The following is a 15,659-nucleotide window of genomic DNA, read 5'->3' as shown; positions in this document are numbered from 1 at the left end:
TTGCGAGAATTGAACGCGTGCTGCTGGCCTTGTTCTGCAGCATGAACCAGCAGTCTCATGAAGTGAGCTAATAACCACCCTTAGGCAATTTTGACGTCTGTTGAAACTGCAAAATCAAATGAAGATTTTCTTTTCTAAGACACAGATGTCCAGTCAACTCAAGCAGGTGTTTGCTTTTTTCTATAACATCTGCAGTGTTTTTCACGTTTATATGGGTGGGGATTTAATGAAGCCCAGACCATGACCCTGAACAGAGCTTATCTACGTTCAAGAGTTTAGAAAAGGCAATGGAGTCAGTCGAGTAAAAACAAAGTACTGAATTATTCACAACAGAAACATAAACATACACTCAGGACCTGGTTAGGATTCACCAGTCCCTTCTCTCTGGAGGCCTGTTCTAGCTATGCTGACCTTATATACAACAGTCCCCGCCTGTAGTTAATGGGGGAGTGCATACTCCTCGAGCCACATGGGCACTTTCGTCAATTCTGTCCCATGCTCTTCGAGCGGGACATAAAAAGGAGTATTTAAATCACCTCCATCAATTTGTGACACCCACACTACAGGTTAACCTTCCTTGGGGGAGTCAAAATGGCATCTGTTTGAACTCAGCACTCAGTTCAGGCAGTGGTGTTGAGTTTTGGTTTCCCACCAGTATGATGCACACCCAGTAGCGTCCATGAAAAATAGGTCTTCTGGAAATGGGGTGGGACTTCGGCAGCTGGGTGCTTCCCACCATTTAGGGGCCTTTAGGGTCACTCCAATCTTGAAAAGCAGGCACTTTGTCTAGGGAATCATAATGGGTCAAGAAGAAAACAAATCCGTGGCCAAATCTTAAAAATGTGTTACTTGGTAAAATTAATTGTTTAACTTTTTTTTTGCATAGAATTTACAGTGCAGAAGGAGGCCATTCAGCCCATCGAGTCTGCACCAGCTCCTGGAAAGAGCATCCCACCCAAGGTCAACACCTCCACCCTATCCCCACAACCCAATAACCCCACCCAACACTAAAGGCAATTTTGGACACTAAGGGCAATTTCTAGCATGGCCAATCTACCTAACCTGCACATCTTTGGACTGTGGGAGGAAACCGGAGTACCCGGAGGAAACCCACGCACACACGGGGAGGATGTGCAGACTCCGCACAGACAGTGACCCAAGCCGGAATCGAACCTGGGACCCTGGAGCTGTGAAGCGATTGTGCTATCCACAATGCTACTGTGCTTACTAATTTCGGCTAACTGACATGCTGTCAACTGACTGTATTGCACACTTTATGCTTTCTCTTGTTGAGATGGGCAGAGATCCATCCTGTCACAACCCTCAGGAAGACCACGGGGGGAAATCGCTGATTGATCTCCAGATAGGCTTTGTGGAATATGAGTTCCCATGTTGAGGCAGGCGGAGGCCCCCTCAATCGGGGCTCACCAGCCAGGCCTTAAATACCGACCCCCAGACCCGGGCGGGCAGTTCCAATAGTCCTGAGCTGAAACATTTGTTTTGTGCGCCGCAGCTGAGCCTTTATTTATGTTTGGAAATAAACCAGTTTTGCCCATTAGCCGGCGCCTCCTGGAGTTATTATAATTGGCGACAAGGATCAAGCACGGGGTTCTGAGCAACTTTAAAACTTCTGAAGCCAACTCCAGGAAGAAAAAACAAACAAACCCAGAAAGGCCTTTCTTTGGAAGACTTGAGCCATATGATGCAAACGTAGAGGACAGGGACCAGTATGCCAAGCGTAAGTGCTATTTTTTTTCATGTCAATGGCATTGAAGGTAGACAAAAGATAATCCTCCTGCAGCATGCAGGGTCCTGACATTGACCATTATCAAAAGCTTAACCTACCCAGCGGCCCGTGACACTAAAGCTTTCAATGAGCTTGTGCACCTGATGAAAAACCATTCCGAATCCGCCAATGTTACTGTTTTAACACAGCTGGCAGGATGCTGGGGGCATCCATTATGAAATGTCTTCCCAGATTGCGAAAGTAAGCAGAGTACAGCGAATTTGGCCCATCCCTGTCCGAGATGCTATAAAATGGCTAGTGCGTGGGATTAACAACATTACAACCTCGAAACAAATTACTGCCAGAGCCCATCCTGAACCTCAAAAGGGCTATAGAAATAGCTTTGTCCCTGGAGAATGGTGAGAAGGGGGCTCAAGAACTTCAAGTGATGATGGATAGTAATGTCCTCAGGTTGAGGGGCTGGGGGGGGGGGGGGGGGGGGGAGGTCTTCGCACAGAGAAACCAGTGTATCCAGTGAAGGCACCCACATCCCTCACCCATCATCAACACCACCTTCCGTAAGGACTTCCTGGTGTTTTAAAAGATAGTCGAATAATCGGAAGTACCCAGGAAATTCTCTGTAGGATCAGACGTCCGTCACAGGGCTGCTGTTAAAAGGCACAACCCCAGCAAGGCTGTCAAAATCTGCAGTACGTGTGCTGCCCAAGCTGGAGGCCCAAGCCACGTCAGACCCATGCCTTACAAGTATACCAGCCCTCAGAGGATGAAACAAAACAGTTTTGCATCATCTCAACAAAGGTCATCCGGTAAGGATAAGGCTACTCGTCAACGGTCATCCTTAGAGATGGAGGTGGAGATGAGAGCTGCCATCTCAGTCATTGGGGAACAGACATTCTATCGGCTCCGAACGGGTATTCTGCCATTAAGCCAAAGGGGCACCAGGGCCAAACTCACCCCATTCTTAGGAGAAGCTTTGAAGATTATGGGGACCTAGACGCCAGTAGCTTATGGACAGCTCAAAGTCATGCGAGGATCAGGACCTAGTCTCATGGGACAGGGATTGGCTCCAGAAGTTTTATCAATAACAATCCAGCCTCTTCAGCCCCCTGCAGTAAAGAATTCCACAGATTCATTACCATTGGAGAATAAATTCCTCCTCATCTCTTTTTTGAATGGGTGACCCCTTACTCTGAGATTATGCCCTCTGGTCCTAAACTTTCTTACAAGAAGTCGCATCCTCTGAGCATCTACTGTCAGACGTGGAGCAGATGCTTTCTCTTGTGGGGCATTCTAGAACAAAGGTCATAGTCCTTGGATAAGAGGTAGTAAATTTTAAAGAGTGGAGGAGAAACTACTTCTCCCAAAGGGTTGTGAATCTGGAATTTGCTACCCCAGAGTGCAGTGGATGCTTGGGCAGTGAATTAAAAAAATTAAGGAGGAGTTAGACTGATTGGTAATGGGTTTAAGGATTATGGAGAATGTGGAGTGTAGGCGAGGAGGTCAGCCATGATCAAATGGTGGAGCAATGATCGTGCTAAAAGTATATGTGTATATGTATGTAGATGTATTAGCTGTACTTTGGAGAGGAGAAAATACAATCTTAGTTCTAAACCAAATCAAAATAAATAACAAAAATACATAATTAAAATAACATAAATGTGGCAAGTCATGTACAAAGTTCTTAAATATGGTTTGACTGAAGGCTTTGCAAAATAAATGATAGTTAACACACCGATTCATGTTGACTAATCACCAAATAGAACAATGAATATTTAGATGTGGCAACAAAACTATAACCTAATCAGGATACTTAACAAACCAAGATCTTGGAGAATGGATTGCAAGTACAATTTGATTACAGCCTTCCTGATATATATACCTAATAAATATTGCACACATGTTCCTTCGATCTTATGTAACAGAAATATGATTCAACCAGCACATATTTTGCAGAAAGTAGCTTGCAAGCCTTGATGTGAAGTAGCATTAACACGTGGTAACACCTTGTGGCATCATTACCAGATTACTAGAAAATAGTCTGCAGTTGCCTACAGTGAAAGCACTAATGATTTAATATGGACAGAAGCAATTTGACCTTCAACAATGAAAACAAGAATTCTTTTGAACTGTTATATCAAAACATTTGCAGTGAATGTAACAAATGGGTTCATGCAGCCAAAACACAGATCAACCTACAACGTTAATGTTTTAAAGCACACGATATGGACTGGCTCACAGCTGTTTACTACACATCTGGGACAGCACAGTGGTTGCATTTTTGCTCAACACAACCTACATCAAACATACTGTAGTTCTGTAAATCCATAACCCTTTTTCTTTTAATCAACCCAAATTTACCCAAACTATTGGATGTTAGTGAATATCCTCCAAATTCCAACTTCAAGTTGCAGCGGAAGTCAACAATTATAAAAAGGAAAAGTCTCTCTTTGTCCATTTCCGTTGCTTCATGTTGAATTCAAACAAGAGCAAGGATAATTGTGGATATTACTTGTTGTGCGATCCAAAGTTTCTTTGCCACCATTAATTCTACGTTTCATGAACGGAACACGCAATATTGAAATGTGACTGAACTCCTCTTCCAAGGATACTTAATTTCTACAAGTATTTCCAGTAAAGAAAATATTCTTCACAGAGTGGAAATAAAAGGGTTGGTAAGATCTGATTGAACATTCTTGTTTAAGTACCCCAATGCACAGCAGAGAAATGGTGATTTATAGAATGTCAAATTACAAATTATTTAGAGAATTAAGAGGCAAAATTCAACGTGCATATTTACTTCTTAAACCCTCTAAATAACCTCCACACCCTTATAATGCCAAACAATAGAGGTGACATCACTGTCTGTGACAACAATAAGGACAAATCATACACATTGAATTTTAATTATTTATCTCCTCTCCTATTTTTAATGGTTCCCCAGCACCACTTGTCATTCCCCAGATAGGAGAGCATGCAGGTGATCTGCTCCGGGCCTCTGTCTGTGGAAGGTGCATGATTGTGGCTTGGGATGATTCTGCCTTCCTATGGGGAAAATGCCAGTCTGCCTGGCGCCTTCTCTCTATGAATTTATTATGCTTGAATGAACTCCAAGGAAAAAACAAACATCCCTGAATCATAGTAACCCAAAACATCCAGGTAACAATATTAAGTGGGCCAATATCAGAAAACCTAATAAACCCAATGTGCTATCATCTTTAGTGGTATGAAAGTGAGATTGCAATCCGGAAAGCTCCAAAATACAAAACAAAACGTTTTAAGAAACTTAATGCCATTATCAAAATTGCTTTTTTGATATTCTGACTCACCCTAAATGGGAAGTGCTTCATGTCAATTGGTAAAATATAAATTGGCAGTAATTCATTTAAAATAAACTCAATTTATTGATCCAGTGTTCGGTCCAATATTTGCATTTTGAAATAAGCACTGCAATATTTATTTTATTTAATGTATTTGATCTCAGAATCTGGGCAAATCATAATTTATTGCCCATCACCAGTTGACAGAAAATATGGTGGTGAGACTTCTCCTGAAACCAGTGCAGTCAATGTTAATGATGCCCCTCTGATGGTGTTAAATAGACAGTGCCAGGATTTTGACCCAACATCAATGTAGAAATGATGACACGTGTCTATGTTAGCGTGATTAGACTATGTTGCCAGCCTATTTAGGACAGAATGGCAGGTGCCATTCAGAGTCCCAGACACAGCTCAGCAATCACAAGGGAAACAGCAGGAGAATTCCCAGGTGGACAGGATGAGGGAAGGAATTCTGGAAGAGGCAGTGGCAAGTTGAGAGTCACTGCATATCTGACGTGGATGCACAGAAAGGTAATTAATAATTGAGAACTTGGCTTCTAGGTGGCAGCATTCACGAGTATGTTTAAAGACCAAAACAACTTATCTGGAAAACATGACTACAGTATGCAAGGTGCTGTGATCATTCACAGACCAGTTTGGTCATGTGGCCTAGAGCGAGTGTTAAGTCCAATTCTCAAATTCAATGGGCCCAACATTAGCCTTAGATGGTGTTTTTGATGCCGGGAGCAGCCATGGCCAATAGGGTGGCTAGGGCACTTGGAATAAATCTGTGTGGCCATCCTAAAAATGGGTACAGTTTCATTGGATTTATCGGTCAGTTTGGAATGCAAATAAGTCCCAGGCATCATGGCAACAACGGTAGCAGTGTTGCACCCATTGTGCACCTGAAGCAAAAATCAACCTCACCCATTCATACTTCCAACAAATAAAAATGTTGGATCACTTCCACTGATGCAGTTGCTGAGCCGACTCCTCTCATGTCTGCTCACCATGTATTGAGATGAATTTACTGGTTAGCGCATCTCTTATGCAAACTTAATTGACAGTCCCATGATTCATTAGACACTCCCAAAATCCCTTATCCATTAAATCATCCCCTTTTCTGCGAAATATGATGACACTGCCTTGGAATCCATAGACTGACTGCAAATTTATGGAAGAAATGGAATGAGCAAGGCCACATATATTCACGGTTGTATTATCAGCCTTTTTCCAAGGTCTAGAATAGTTGATGATTAAACAACATTCCTTCTGCCATTTACATATTTTGTTTATTTCACATTCTCAAAATTGTAATGGAAATCTGAACAGACAGCACTTTAACTTATGTCACATTCTGAACAGTTTGTATACATGGTACGGATAAAGTTTAACCACTGGGCAATGTGAGGAATAACAGAAAAACAAGCCTGGTCACAGAGGCATAAGCTGTGATGCTGCCCGGCGATAGCAGGGTGCTGATTCTTTGTTACATAGGCCAGCTCGCGCTCACAGTTACCATAGAGATTCTAGTCATCTATTATAATGATTGTAATGCAACTGTACAGCTCCAGGGAATAATTTCAATATGGTTGAAGGTTGAAGCAACAGACCAGTAACTACTTCACCCTGGAGAATGAATTAGAAAGGAGCGACAAAGCACCTCTAACACAAGGGAATGATGTTACTACAGTCATGCAATTGACAACACAATACAATGCTGACAATAGTTTCTGGGTCAAAATCCTGGAACTCCCCCACAGCACTGTGGGAGTACCTTCACCACACAGACTGCCGCACAGAAGGCGGCTCGCCACCATCTTCTCAAGGGCAATTAGGGATGATCAATAAATGTTGGCCTTGCCAAAAACGCCCACACCCAGTTAATAAAAGAAAAACTAGTCAACCTTTGAAATTCATTTGGAGACAGGCATTAAGAAGATCGGCAACAACAGTGCAATTTTGTTTTCAAAATCAGGAACCAAGTAAACTACTCTTTTCTTAACCAAGGAAATTAAGAGAACTAGATGTTCAATTTACTCTCCATAATTGCCTGATATAACTTGCACCAATGGTAAAAAAAGTCACTCCATTATGCACAACAAAATGTTCTAAGCTTGGGCTTTGTAAATTAAAAATGATGGTGCCAATTGTGCCAGTAACATAGAGAATAACACAATCTCTACAATGCAGAAGGAGGCCATTTGGCCCATCGAGTCTGCACCAACCCTCTGAAAAAGTACTTCACCCAGGTCCACTGCCCACCTTGCCCTCTCCCCATAACCTAAACTGCACATCCCTGGGCATTAAGGGGCAATTTAACTTGGTTAATGTACCTAACCTCCACATCCCTGAACTATGGGAGGAAACATGTACTGTGGGGGCGATTCTTCAATACTGGGCCCAAGAGTTTGCGCCGTCGTGAAAGCCGTTGCGCTGCCAAATGGGCACCGCGCCAATCAGTGGGCCCCGATCGCGGGCCAGACCCCATCGGAGGCTTCGCCCGGTGAAGGAGCCCTCCTCCCACCCCCCACCACAGGCCCCCCCCCCCCGGACCATTCCCGCATAGTACCCGCTGGCAGCGACCAGGGGTGAACGGCGCCAGTGACACGGTAGCATAGTGGTTAGCACAGTTGCTTCACAGCTCCAGGGTCCCAGGTTCGATTCTCCACTTGGTCACTATCTATGTGGAGTCTGCACGTTCGCCCCCGGCGATTCTCCGGACCCCGATGGGCCGAGCGGCCGCTCGTTTTTGGCCAGTCCCGCCGCCGTGAATTACACAAGGTCTATAGGCGGGATGTGGCTCTGTGGGCGGCCTGCGGAGTCCTCGGGTTTGGGGAGGGGGGGGGGATCTGGCCCCCCGATGACCTGGCCCACGATTGGGGCCCACCTATCTGTGGGCGGGCCAATGCCTTGGGGGCACTCTTTCCCTCCGCGCTGGCCTGTGTAAAGCTCCGCCCTGGCCGGCGGGGAGAAGAAACCCCGCGCGCATGCGCAAGAATCACGCAAGCGGTTCTAGGAACACGCTGGCGCTCCTGCGCCAACACGGGCCGGTGCCAATCACTCCAGCGCTGGTCTAGCCCCCGAAGGTTTGGAGGATTCCGCACATTCCAGGCGGCCCAACGCCGGAGTGGTTCACGCCTCTCTTTGGCGCCGGTACAACCCACCCCGCCGGATACTGGAGAATTCCGGCCCATTAGACACAATTGACATTATCATTAACATAGAAGCTACCACCTCATTTTCCTCACATATCAATAAAAAATCGAATCTGTCGACTTCGAACAGAGCATGTGTGCTCCCCCGATTTCAAAAGCACGTCAGATTAACAAAATGTAACAACTGCACTTGTTGAGGCACTCTGTCAAATAGATAGGCTCTCCTTCAAGTTTTACACAAATCTGCTTACTTTTTTGTTCAAACTAAGTCTCAACTACATGGCAACAATATCTACGAGTAAGTTTTCACTTTAGGAATGAAGACAAAAAGTGGGCTGGATTCCCCACACCCTCGCGCCGAAACCGCGGCCGGTGATGGGGCAGAGAATCCATTTTCCCGCAAGGAATTGGGACCGGTGGCAGTTCCCTGATTCTGCGGGCCCTGAAAAGCGGCATACACGTGGAGTACGGCGCGCAGCCTGGGACCTACCTGGGGCCATTGGCAGAAGCACGCTCCGCCATTCTCCGCCCCCAACCGACCGAAGTCCCAACAGCGTGGAACTAACTATTGTGTTCCAGCCGGTCGGGATACTCGAGTGGCAGCTGGTCGGGGGCGTGCTGATCAGAGGGCGGGTGACCTTATAGGCAGCCAGTAAATGGTTGTGCGGACGTTGAGGAATGGGCGCGCAACCGATTGGGGGGGGGGTTCCTTTTTGGGTCCAGCTCCGCGGTCCTAGCCTGCCATGGAGCACGACACGGCCGCTGGAGGCCACACCGTGTGCATGCGTGACCTCCGACCCGGAGGCCCGTATCTGCAGCAAAAGTTGCAAGATCTACTCCGGGTCCCTGCTAGCCCCCTGCAGGGCTAGGAAATCGTGGTCCTTTCACGCCAGTTCTTCTGGCGGGAAACTCCACCATTTTGACGCTGGCATGGGGACATAGTCCCAATAATGGAGAATCCAGCCCTTTTTAGTTCAACTATCTAATTTTAGCCGAACCACCAGTTAACCAGCTCTCCCAAATTCCTAAGAGGGAGAAATTATAGTTTAAGGCCAGGTACTGCCTCATGGCGGGAAAGGAAAATCAGGTGGGAAGTCTCTTCCACGGAGAACCAGAGGTTTGGTCTCAGAGAGGTTTACGAATCAGGGCTTTGGACGCAGATCATGTTCAACTAAGGAAACCAGCAAAAAACTAGGTGAACGAAGGTAAGCATGTTGCATGATCTAAACTGGCCATGAAATACTGAGCCACAGCTCCAAAAATTATAAGTTGCACAATAATCTGTTTCCATTCAACATGATTTCTATTTTAGCTTGTGGTATAATTGTCAGTTCATATTGTTCACTTTTTGAATATTGTTTCACTTGGTCCTGTGTTTACAACCAATGATATCAGAGAGCAGAATGGTTCCTTCTTTGTTTTCGGGGTTCTTTCGTTGCTCAACTAGAGCAATGTGAAAAACAGCAAAACAACTTTTTTCTTTCGCAGTTAACTATCTGGCCTTAGGCATCTTGGGGTTTTATTTATGCATGTCTGGGCACATCTCATCCAAACAGTAATGGTTCAGACACTGGCCAACCATCCAGCTCTTGAGCAAAGAACTGGCTGCACATTTAATTAAACAGTGTTGACAGCAATAATGCTATTGTTCTGAAAGAGATGTCTCCCTGCATCTTTTCATCAGATCTTTCTCTGTGCTAACAAGCTGGGAGCTCCAGAGCTGTGTCACAATGAGGTCACTGTCTCCATAGACCTGTCATCCGCTCATCCCATATGCACTGCAGTAAACACAGAAAGCAAAGCAACCATAATCAACACTCACTCTTGCAGACATTCATTTATTAGAGGTGTGGCATGCCCAGTCAAAACATTCTCAAAATCTAAAATATTGTAGCATAATCATATGCACATTAATTAACTGGTTTACCTGCATTTAATTCCCTTCCGCTAGTTCAAAGAGGTAAACTCCTTACATCTGACTTAAGTATTAAAGCTGATAATTATTTCTCGAAAAGGTAAATTTCAAAGCTGGGGTTAAATCTGAAAATGTCTTGTCGAAATTGGCACACAGCAATTCTGTTGTGATGCATACAAACATTCTCTGTTGGGCAAAGAAAGCATCTCATGTCCTTTACATAGTGACAAACACCATTGGCATAGACTCCACAGAGCATGTTTTCAGTCTCCTGAATTATGACTAAATGCCAGGGATCATTTCGATGGGGAGGACATTTGAAGATGTACCTAATAATGCATGCCAAATATTTTCATATATACTTTGTGAAGATGGTGTCTTATGATTAATGTAGTTGTCTGTCCAATGTATTTTTCAAGAAAAAGTGCTCTGGTTATGAATATTTGTTTTAGATTTGGCCTGGAAAGGGAGGTACTGCTCACAGCAGAACTCGTGATGTTTTGACCCCAATTCTTGAAAACAGACAATTTTGAATGGCTGAATACATAGGAAGTGCAGAAATAAGACCTGAAGCCAAGTAACTATTCCGAGGCATGGACAGGAACTGAACCAAACAAAAGCAAACTCAGAATGCTTAAAAACAGTTTAACCAAGACAGACAATTAGTGCCTATTGTGATAACTGGACTCACTGAAAACAGGTGATTCAACTTGCACTTGCTCTATTTCTGGATTATCACTCCTACCTTCAACTTGTCGAGCTTTGAAATTACACCATGGGACATTAACACAACAAATTTCATGGAATTTACAGTGCAGAAGAAGGCCATTCGGCCCATCGAGTCTGCACCGGCCCTTGGAAAGAGCACCCTATCAGAGCCCCACGCTTCCACCCTAACCCCGTTATCCCCGCAACCCAGTAACCCCACCTAACCTTTTTTGAACTCTAATGGCAATTTAGTATGGCCAATCCACCGAATCTGCACATCTTTGGACTGTGGGAGGAAACCCACGCACACTCAGGGAGAATGTGCAGTCTCCGCACAGTGACCCAAGCCGGGAATCGAATCTGGGAACCTGGAGCTGTGAAGCAACTGTGCTAACCATGATTCATATAAACTTCTTTCTAAAACCCGAAGCAATAACCCATTTAAATGATGATAGCACCCGAGGTCCCAGATTCAATCCCAGCCCACGGGTCACTGTCTGTGTGGAGTTTGCACATTCTCCCCGTGTTTGCGTGGATCTCACCCCCAACAACCCAAAGATGGGCAGGCTAGGGGAACTGGCCAAGCTAAATTACCCCTTCATTGGAAAACAAAATAATTGGGTACTCTAAACTTAACAAAAAGTGATGATATCACATATGTTTAAATCAAAGGAATTTCAAACAAACATAATTGGTACAATGGGGTCCCTCCCACCAATTACAAAAACCAAGGCAATCCTCCCCGATTCTCTCTGGGATGCCCAACACAATCAGGCAGTTACCTGGCCACCGTTGGGTCTTGCTTGGATTAAGGCCCCAGTATGGTGGAAATTCCACCCTTGAGAGCTGCCAGTTCCAGCAGCTGTCCACAGCCAGTAGCACTATTACGAAGAACAGTGGCTGCTGCTGGTAATGCTCCAAGGCCTTCGCTAGGGGCCAACGTTGGATCCCTAGAAGCAGCTATGTGAGGCAAGATGGGCTCACTGGTGAGGGGAAGAGGGAGATCAGAAGCAAAGACAGGAGGGTGGTACTCAGGGGCTTCATTTTCACCAACGGCGGATCCCTCAATTGTATATTGTCAAAAAGGGACCCCTCGGTAGGCCATTGGGCAAAACCTCTTTTTTAAACTTGGTGTTTGCTGGACAGCATTTCGGGGTCAGGGGCATCACAGTCAGCTCTATCACCACTCTGTCCCAGTAGGTTTAGGGATAATAGACCCATTGATGGGCCACACAGCCATATTGACATCCCATCATCAGTGGGCAGAATTCCCATGTTGGACCTCACACCACTTTTGTCCACACCAAGCCCACTAAATTTGGGACTATTCTGCCACTGGGATTCAGGGTACTCCTGCCTATTTCTCCTGGCTTTCCTGACATTGTGCCTGCTCTGGTGGGCTCCATTAAATTTCCCCTAAGTATCTGTATCCCAAAGTCTATAGGTTTACGGGGATGGGGAAAAGATGCACATCATGGAGTTAAAACTACACAGATGTTGGGTCAGGTTTCCCTTTCGAAGCTCTGCCTCTCCACCTATGTAACGCACCCCATTAATATGCAGGCCTAATTCACAAAATTCCTATTAAAACTGTTTTCAGTAAGTACCTTTAATAATCTGGGCTCACGCAGAACCCCTGTGTCCTGCTAACATGGTATGCAGTGAGCTGCGGAGCAAAGTTCAGTTTTATTTTCAAGGTAATAAGATTGCACGTCATTCTACAGGTCTTTGATGAAGGTAAGCGCCTGAAGAGTAATAAAGCGTCAAAAAAAATTTAGGTCAATGAATTTTAAATTCAACTCAGTACGATTTCTTGACTGATACAAGTTTGCAACAGAAAGCAAGTATAAGGGCAGCACGGCGGCCTAGTGGTTAGCACAACCGCCTCACGGTGCTGAGGTCCCAGGTTCGATCCCAGCTCTGGGTCACTGTCCGTGTGGAGTTTGCACATTCTCCCCGTGTCTGCGTGGGTTTCGCCCCCACAACCCAAAAATGTGCAGAGTAGGTGGATTGGCCACGCTAAATTGCCCCTTAATTTAAAAAAAAAGCAAGTATGGAATAATTTTAACTTCTGTTCCATCGAGTTTTCATTAGGTATTAAAAGCCAACTATGGCATGAAAACCCTCAACTACTACTTTAGCAGGTGCTATTGCTTCCAGGGTCATTTCAAATTGTAGCGATCCAGACAATTGGGACAGCAGCTTAAACGTTTAAATCACCCCGGAATCTGCGGGACTCACGAGTATAAAATGGACAGGTGGCATAATACTGCTTTCAGTCTCACATTCCGAAAATTTAACAGCTAACTTTACGAGCTCATTTTAACAGAACAGGTGGACAATTCTGTACTGGCATTCAATTGATAGGTTTTTTGAGGAGCCTGGTGGAGAAAGAAATATTTTAGATTTGATTGAGTTATTGGCTCTTATATAACATCCACTCATCCATTTTTAGACAATTTCAATTTCAGCCATGAAGCAACTAGAGTGGATATGTGTACAATAGACGTTACGTATATTTACAGACTGCTTTTTATCTTTCATATTCATACCTCCTCTGCAACCTTGCAGTTTTTTTTCAGCATTAAGACATTTTATTACAGTTCTAAAGATCTAAACGTAAGGAGAGTAATCAGTCGGCAAGTACAAGTCTATAAACTGATCAGAGATAAGCACACAAGTGGTATTTGTAATAAGGTCTATTACTGAAATCATGCCCTTTACTTCAAACAATATAGGTCAAACTGTGCTTTCTTTCTACCATGATTTTGAAGAAAAGGATTCTGTACATTTCATCTATTAGCATGTTATGTTACAGTAACTCATTATCTCAAAAGGACACAGTTACATGAAGAAATTAATTTATGTTGTAACTGGCACAAGCTAAATTACGTTCTAATATCGGAATGAAAGGAGATTTTATAAAAACACCATATCTGAATGGAGGTTTAAGAAATTCAAACAGTTGAACACAGCAATGTTTACATAGGGACAATATTTACATAGGGACAATATTCGCATAGGGACAGAGGGCCAAATTACTTACTTCTGTGTTGTATCATTTTATGATCCTATGGTAACGAACAAGAGGAATGCATGTTCAAGGAAACCAAATAGAGAGATGACCATTTTTCATGATTGCTTACAGCCTGTTAATCAAACGTGGTCCAGGGGAGTTGTGTTTCTGAGCATGCAACGCAATTAGGTATGTATTTTTCATTCTATCTAATCAGAAAGTACCCGCAACAATAATCCTTTTTAACACTTCTCGTGCAGCCAAAGAGCCATTCATCTGACTTAAATACACAAAGGTTTATTTATACAGCTGTGGAATGTGAACATTTTATGAAAAATGGACTGATATTGAAGACAAGAGCCCATTTCACAGAACATCATGAAAAGAAGATTCCAATAAAGTACAGGAAGAAACTGATGTGGCAGGGATGATAAATGATTCCATGATTCTGAGGACCGCATAACAGGTCCAAAAGGATCTGCATAATCGAAACGAAACATACTGTATCAAAACTTGTATATGTGAAGCGAAGCAAGAGCTAATACACATATATGCGAAATAGCCTTACTCGTATAGAATTGTGAGCAAGAATGTAAAAAGTAAGAAAGCAAGGTTGTAAAAACTATGCCACATATGTCATGATGTCAGGAAATAAATTAAAAATTGAACTGCCCTGTAGCCAGAGATCTGGCCTCCCACATGTACTTACAGGAAAGTTAATGTTCAGTGGTTCAAAGAGAGCCAGAAAGAATGGAGATTGGGACAGAGTATAAAACCTTGATAGGCATCATATTATTCAGACATTCTGATTTACACAGTCAGATCAGCCTGATCTCACAATGTAAATAGATCTGGATGATAGTGTGTGCATAACAACAATGCATCACCCAAATGGATAAAGGTGCTATTGTTGTCATAACATACCATCCGCTCCTGTTGGAGTGGAGGGAACCTAGTCTTCTGGAACTGAAACACAAGAGCACTACTTCGCGCACTTATTAATATCAGCTATGTTCAATAGTCAATGATCGTTTTATTTCGCCGGCAATGGCCTGTAATACGAACTTTCCACGATCAGCTCAGAGCACAGCTCTTTGCAATGCTGTATATTAGCTAGCAAGAAACATCCTCCAAGCCCATTCCTCAATCATCTGCCCCGATGTTAAGAAATGCTTTGATAAATCACACTAGCAGCAGTTGTCTAAAAAATGTGATTGGCAACAACTGCTTGTCACTTGACCTTCAAGACCTTCATCCCAGCAGTATTTCAGACGTTAGAAAAGTAAGAATTGCATCACAGAACCCTCTGGGTTTCACACTGGATTATTTCCGAGGTTGCAAATTAAGAGCTCCAGGCATTTGTTTTATATTACAGCTTTGAGATTCATCAAGCATTGACAACAGCACATGCACTGTAGCTCAGGTCTGGCTTTCTTATGCAGATAACCATTAACCGTGGCCTTAGCTTGAAGTCTGATATGAAAGATGGCATGTCCAACAGTATATCGCTCCCTCAGTACAGGACAGAAGCATTAGCCTACATTAGCTGTTTCAGTCTCCGTGACTGAGCATGAATCACTGAGCCTCTAATTCAGTGTTGAGAGTTACCTCATTATGATTAATGCAAAATTCAGTTCCAGGATTAATTTAGTAGCTCTCAATTATGAAAAATAAATAATCTTTACAATTGATAATGCGGTAATGCTCCAGTATTGCTGGGAGGAACAGCAATTATTGTGACATCCCATGTGTCTGTGTTGGTGAACTAACCCAAGGCTCAAGTGATAAAATTATGTGG

At 43.8% G+C, this 15,659-nt stretch overlaps 1 protein-coding gene across 30 annotated transcripts in view; it reads right to left on the bottom strand.

Moving 5' to 3' along the window:
• Positions 1-15,659, bottom strand: part of LOC119954469 (neural cell adhesion molecule 1-like) — a 563,058-nt gene that overhangs the window by 313,304 nt on the left and 234,095 nt on the right. The gene's annotated exons all lie outside the window — the stretch shown is intronic.

This window comes from Scyliorhinus canicula, chromosome 19, assembly GCF_902713615.1.
Source record: "Scyliorhinus canicula chromosome 19, sScyCan1.1, whole genome shotgun sequence".
Taxonomy (NCBI): Eukaryota; Metazoa; Chordata; class Chondrichthyes; order Carcharhiniformes; family Scyliorhinidae; genus Scyliorhinus; species Scyliorhinus canicula.
This window is presented reverse-complemented; position numbering and strand designations above follow the sequence as displayed.